Genomic DNA, 7449 nt, shown 5'->3' on the forward strand with positions numbered 1-7449 from the left:
GACTATTCGATTCAGCTTTTTCCAAAAGTCTTTTCCATCCGTAAGAATGCCATCTCGGAAGCCGCATACAGGACTTAACGGATGCCTTCATGGATGGAAGTCAACCTCCGGAAGGACGATTATCACCGGACTTATTCGGCGTTAGTCTCATGTAGCCAATTGGGATGACATGAGCAGATTATGTTGATGGGGACCTCACTTGATGGATGTTTCTACCATGTCTTGGACAGATTGGAACGACATCTACTCGGGTGACAAGGAATCGGCGGAATTTCTGGCGGCCATAAGCAGAAGGGCTACTAGGTGGTCTTAATTACCTGTCCCACTCAATGAAAAAACACAGTTCCCTAGAAAATACTTAATTTTCCCCTAGCGTATCTTATGAAGACGGTGCCGCTTCTTAGCTTGTTGTCCAAATTCTATGTTCCGAGGATCCAAGCTGTTTGAGAACTTGGCTTTTTTGTGGTAGCAATTGTTCTTTGTTTGGATATTAGTTTAACAGCTTGTCCTGACCAGAACATCTGATGAGGACAAACAGCTGGTATCGCAGTGGACACGATGAAACCCACATGCAATTTCCCATTCAAACGCTACCGTTGGCTGTCTTTGTCTGTTCTTTTCGGTGGCAGCACCTACCTAGCTTGCACTCGTGAACTTTCAGGTTGTGACTCTGACCTGAACCTGATCTGTGTCTGTTTCCAGTGTTCTAACAACTTCTGAGGTCAATAAGTTCATTACGAGCGAGTTGGACGTACAATTGTCATCAGCATGAGACGGAATTCATCCAAACAGTAATGTCTGGGTGTGCGGGCTGGCGCGTTGGGATGTGTGCACGTGATTAGCGCGTGACCAGCGTGTGACTAGTGCGTGACCCACATTGGACGGCAAAATGCCGTATTTTGTCACGTAGGTGCCAGCTGTCCATCCTCGGTTGCGTTACACCCGTTTCTAGTCCATAGGGAAGAAGTCTTCGTTAGCTATTGTCCACGAACAGCATTTCCGTCTTTTGGGTAAGGGATGACCTCAGAAACTTTGTTTCTGCACCGAAAGTGAGAGGGAGAAGGGACTATGCTTGAAAACCGGTGTTTACACCCGTAAAATTCATTTGTCAAGATTTCATGTCTTTTTAAGAGTGTGCAAACAGGTTTTCTTTGAAAGTGCCAGAGAATCTACTGTGAGGAAGCCAGATCAGAACCCTGAAACACCCAGCCTCGACAGTGCCGAGACGTTTAGATGCGCTGACCAGCAGTTAGGTAGCTGAAAAGATTTGGTGGACAACAGGCATCAATCTAACTCAAGTAGTTAGGCAAACTGCCGAACTCTAGGTTAGCGCACTTAGTCGACGTTAAAATGGCATGTCTTCTTTCAGGCCAGAGGCTGGCGTTCAAATAGCTGATGTACTTGCGGTTACTGCTGAACAGCGTTGGGGGCAGCTTGAGCACAATTTCTTTTGTGTTTGAGACCTTTGGAAACATTGTGTTTCCAGAGTAAAAGTAAAGTAAAAGTTTGTATCATAAAACGCTGAACGAAGGTGTGAACAAAATAACTTGGGACGGACAGTCATGTGGAAATAAAAGTCCGTTAATTGAAGGTAAATAGGGGGAAATAGCAGAGCTAGAATTTAGACTACACGTATGAGAATAGTAGTTGATAGTAATTCGGGTAGTTTACTTTAGAGATTCGCTCCTACAGAAAAATGTGAGTTGTTTTTATACTACTCGGGTGAACTGCAACTTTATCTGAGAAAAATCAAAGCTTTGTATAAACAATGCTCAGGAGAAGGTGGAACAAAATGAACTGAGCTCTTCTACTACACTGTGACCAATCACAAATCGTGTTCCTTTTTATGTCCACTTCACATCAGTATGAGATAACGAACACACAAGACGCCATGCCACCTGAACTACTTCTGGATACGTACATCCACCGAATAACGAGGTTCCTGAGAATATTTATTAAGCCATTACGTCGTTCAGTTGCAACACCTTTTCAGCCCCTGGCTTCTATGCCAAACGAAGGAAACACGAGGGCTGAGATACAGGTTGCCCAAGCCTAGGCAGGAGAAGTCGAGAGGTAGAGGTCGGGTTTGAACCACGGATTTTCTGGTCAGTAAATTCCTGCTCTAATGACCTGAGCCATCTTATTCCTCTAAGAATATGCGAGATAAAGTGTATACTGATGAGGATTTGTTGTAACAGGCCAGTGACTTACATTCCTTCCCTTTTCCTAGTTGTTTGCAAGTAATTCAGAACCGAGAATCACTTGACCAAGGAATCGACCTTGGAGTCATTCTGGCTAGATAGCTCACTGGTCACTTTATGATCAGATGAGCTGTGCTTTTCTGGTTCTGGCTCCGATTAGGTTTTGAGTTTGAAAAATTTTCGTAGGTTTTAGCTGAGACAGAGTGCAGATCTGACAGGTGTCGCAGTGCCGATTCTACGGTGGAATCACACGTTTGACGACAAAAGCATTTGGCTGCACTTGTTCTTAATCTCAACTCCCAGTGTTACTGAATGAATTTTGGCAAAGGGGTGACGAATCCCATTAGAAGTTAGTTCGAGAATGTACAGAAGTATCCTCTCTTTCAACCGGCGTAAATTTCTCTTGGCGAGAGAGAGAGGGTGATATTGACCGTTTATGTCATCTCAAAACCGTCATAAATCGCGTTACTAGGTATACGGGTAAATTTCGAGTGGAAGTTCCCTGCTTCTGTTCGCACATTCTGATAGTGCTAATGTACTCTACAGAATGTCATCTAGATGGATGTCACGACCCCATATATTCACGTGGAAGGGACAGGAGACATGAAAAATTGCGTTATGTTGTTCGGTTTCCCCCTCTCCGCTTTATCAGCAGAAATAGGGGTAATATGAAGCATTTCAGTGCTGAGAACTCTCCCGCAATAGATGAATTACTTCATAGGTTACGCTGGTTAGGACGTGTACTCCGCATGTCTGAAGACCGTCTGCCTTACAGGGCTCTTTCGCCCAGCTCTGTGCTGACTGGAAGTGATCGATAAGTGGACAGTGTGTGATGATTCGGCAACGAAGTACGAAAACGCTAACAAGTAAACTTAGTCGGTTCGGCAACCGACCTCGGGACTCAACTCGCCAACGGTTAGTGACGTTGGCAGAAATGGCACCATCGTGCAGTCAACGGCGTTCATGCATCAAAGCTATCGCCTCCAACACGTTGATACCCAGTTCCCCAACTAACGAAGGCTTGGCCGTATGTTCCACACTCTCCCATTTTCCGGTAATCGGAACTGTACCTGCTGTACACGGTTTACAGCTGGTAAATTGAATTGAATTGAAATTGATAATGGCTGGATTGTTTCGAACACTGGACGGGAACTGGTAACCTTATTCTCAACATGAAAATGGGAATTTTTGTTGCACTTGTCACTGTGTTCCAGACACCGATTGGCTAGGCCAAGGGCTGAGTCCACCAGACAGTACCAACTTACTGACACGATGTGTAGGCAGTAGATCTCAGATGCTAGTTGACTGCTGAACGGACAGATGCTACGAGAATGGTCTTGTGGATTCCAGACTGAACCGGGTCAGGACACAGATTATAGCTGTCAAGCGATCCATGTTACTTTATGTCCTTAGCTTAACGGTCTCGTGATCTCCGGGCGCGTCACAATCCGGTTGACCTTAGACACGGACAATAGTCCGACATGCGGGTATAACCTGAATAATTGTGTCGGAGCCTGCTGTGTCAATTTTTCGGACAAATTGTGCCTAATAGTCTCGGTGCTGGTGGGTTTTCCATCCGGATTCCTGCGACACACTCTATTGTTCTTGATGTGTAGCTGTGATCAGGTCAAGCGTCTCGTTGTCTCTAATGCCAGTAGGATGCGTGACGAGAGTGGCCTAGACACGGAATACCAACCTGTGCTGCCTACGCATTTCAGATTGTCCGGTGCTCGACAGTATACTACAGAGAACAACCCTCATATTTGACCATAAAACCGACTGGAACGCTTTTGGATTAGCTGTTTTTTAAGCCAGTTTGTAAGTTTCGTCGGATTTGTTTTGGTTAATTAACGAAATAATAAACAGAGTCGAATGACTTCAGGTGAAACATACAGTGACTGAACAAATATCGTTCAGCACCCACCCCAGCCTGACAACCCATGAGCTTAGCAACTACGTTGGCAGAAAACAGTTGTGTAAGCTTTTCAGCAACGTTAAGTCATTTTTACCTTCCTTTTGGAAGTCAAACCAAAGAGGGCGAAACAGGTAGTAAGGTACTGACATCGCCCATGTTGAGCAAACGCCAGCTTGAATTCGAACTTCAAAGAACGGCTAATAGTAAATCAGTGATTTCGTGTCACTTGAGTAGATTGCAGCCAACAAGGCTGCTTGGAACATTGTGAATTGAGAACACTAGGTAGGATGCATGCGTGATAATACGTTGTATTTGAAATATAGTACTACTTAGACTTCGTTAGTTAGCATCTACTCACTCCAAATTGTTACTCTGCACAGTTTCGTGTCACCTCAACTATGATCTTCGCCCCAATCATCCACTTTTTCAGATTCGCACAACCTAATGTGGGAACTTGAGGTGCGTTTGCGGCATTATCTCGCAATGTGACTCATCGTGCTTGCTGAGAGAGAAGACGTATTAGTGCAGGTTGACACAAGTGTGCTTCTCTAGTTCGGACCGAATTTTCGGAAAACCTTAAGTTCAAAGGGCTGCAGTGATTTCCTAAATTATTAGTTTATCTTACCGACCACTCAAGATCAACCGGCTATAAGTCGTGTTCCGCAACACGCTGGTTCTCTCTGACAGGCTCATTCAGGTGATAGTGACATCAAGCATTCACTGACGTCGAATCGGTCAGTTCTGTTTACTGTAGAGAAACCAAGCAAAAATAATTCAGAGTTCTACCACAAGCGCGCGACTCCGGTTGTTTGATTCATGCCTATCCGTGTCAACAACCCTTGATCTGCACTGTTTCGAGGTCTGCATCCAGATAGACAGCATTTGCTGAAACCTCTATGTCACCCTTCCAGGTCACAAGCTGACCTCTATTAACGTCTTTCCAGCTGGAGTATAACTGACTCTTCACTTGCACGTGGGTTGATTAACGAAACTGCCGTTAATTAATGGGCAAGACCAGTTTGTCTGGTTGCTTCTCTCACAAACAATTCGACCTTTCCCATCTTTACCGATATGGTGTTCTTCTAAGAATAGTATATTGCCAATGATCTATACTGAGCGGCCACTTGAATCTTGCGCGCGTACTGATCATGTTTCTTACCCAAAAACACTGGATGATACTGCAGAGCTGTAAACTCTACCACTAGAGAATAAATTGATGTCGAGACGGTACCATGGCGATCTAAGGTGAGGAAAGGCCTTCCCGGTTTTCCAGATCAGGGAGAAGATTTCACGTTTAATTGACATGCTGGGACTTATGCAGGTAGACGAATGCATCTGCCACGTCGATCTTCTCAACTGTGAGCGTGATCTTAATCCCAGCAGTGGCATTCTACAATTTTCAGGTTTGGATTCCCTGCGGCCAAATTAGTTTCATTTTATATTTGCGAAAGGATTAGACAAAATATACATCGCAGCCGTCCTTCAGATTCAGCAAATGTGTAGTTTGTTAGAGACTAGATGTTGATAGTTTTGGGATAGAGTGATCGGTTAAAGATCATTGTATTACCATGAGGTTCTTTTGAATAACTGACAAGTGAATCAGATACGTCGACGGAAAACGGTCGAATCATACTGAGACAACTATAAACGGTACTTACGTTGGAGCATGTGATCCCAGACGCAGATTTTGTAAGCAAATTAGACCAAAGAGAATAAGATCGGTGGGTGAGCATGTGGAGGTCCGCCATCGGTCGTCCGTCGGCCTGAACGTGATGGCTTAAAAACGAGGATCAGTGACGAGTACTTGTTAACAACGGAATTGCCGGCTTCCTGCGTCAGTTAATCCATGATCAAGCGAAATACCACATCCTCCATGGAAACTCTGTACCAGATAATGCCTTCACGTCAGTATTTGGGTCAGAAGTTAAGTGACACACTTTCTTGGACTTACAGACAAGTGGGATGTGTCTTGTTTTACCGCAGATGTATATCCAAATAGTCCAGAGTACGTTGCCCGTGTTAGTGCAGTCGGAATGCCTCAAATACCGTGACAGTGACAGTGTAACGCTGAGCATTCCTCTTAGTACCTCGGTTGACATGGAGCTAGAACCGAGCTTTGTAACGGTAGTTTTGCAAGCTTAAGCTACATCGAATATAGTCTTGAAAAAATGGTATGTCCCTGGGTGCACATATTCCACCAGGAGATGTTTATGCAGGTCTGATTAGGTGCACACTTATTTGTAGATCAGTGGTTACTTATGAGTAGTTAGGCCATAACATAACTTCACTGCGCACTGCATCATTAAGAGGACGGGGATTTTGCTGGAAAGAATAAAAAGGCGGTTGATCAGGTGGCTTCTTATATGTACGCCGAGCTTGGCAATAGACTTGCAAACGTTTCGGCATCAAACAGCAGACATCAGTGCGTAGCTGGGTGCAAATACGAGGACAAATGTTGTTGGATTGAAAGCTGGTCGGTCAATCGCCATGCACTTTTTACTGTACAAAAGCTTGAAAGTACCGACGAACCCCGAGCGTGATACTAGCAGTAAAAACTACTGTGAGTAATGAACTGCCAAGTCATTCTTCAGCGGTGAGTTTTCAGTGCGCTGGACAGCATCCCCCAATATTCGATGGAACAGGTCCATTTGAGCTGGTTAATGCAACCCCAGACACACTACTAGTGCCTTAGGGTTTGACAACTCTGTGCTTCAAAAGACGGAAGTTTGGGACAAAGGTCAAGTTCATTCGGCAAGGGCCCACGAACGTTTTCTCAGGGCACCCAATCCCAGCAAATTCGAATGATTAAGTCAGGAAAGAATGCTGGATTAGAGTGATTCCAGATGGACAGACTGGGTGAAAAGCAGTAACATCTGAGTACAACATGGACAGTCATAGGGAGTCAATTATCGAAGAAAACATCAGGATGTATTCACCTTTTAATAACAGAACAGTAAAGGCTTTGTAAATGAGCGAATAAGGGGAGGAAGTATGTGGAAGAAAGTAGCTAAAACCTTGAGGGTCACCCAGACTGACGTTGGAAAGTCTACCATCATGCACGTTGCTACTGACCACCCGTGAGTGGAACTATCATTTCTGGTGCTCGGCCTACGGTGCCAGACGCAGAATAAATTCTTGAGCATCTCCAAAAGAACGGCTTCGGCTCCGCCAAATTAAGTTAAAGTAGAAAAGCGGAAGTTCCGTACTTAGCGAATATACACTCATCTGCAAACTAATTTGGTTCTTTCGAGAGACTCACCTGGAACCCAGCTGAATCTCTCGTTTATGATGTTTTCAGATTATGCTGGGTTCCAGGTGAGTCTCTCGAAAGAA

Source organism: Opisthorchis viverrini, assembly GCF_000715545.1.
Source record: "Opisthorchis viverrini unplaced genomic scaffold opera_v5_414, whole genome shotgun sequence".
In the NCBI taxonomy this organism is placed as follows: domain Eukaryota; kingdom Metazoa; phylum Platyhelminthes; class Trematoda; order Opisthorchiida; family Opisthorchiidae; genus Opisthorchis; species Opisthorchis viverrini.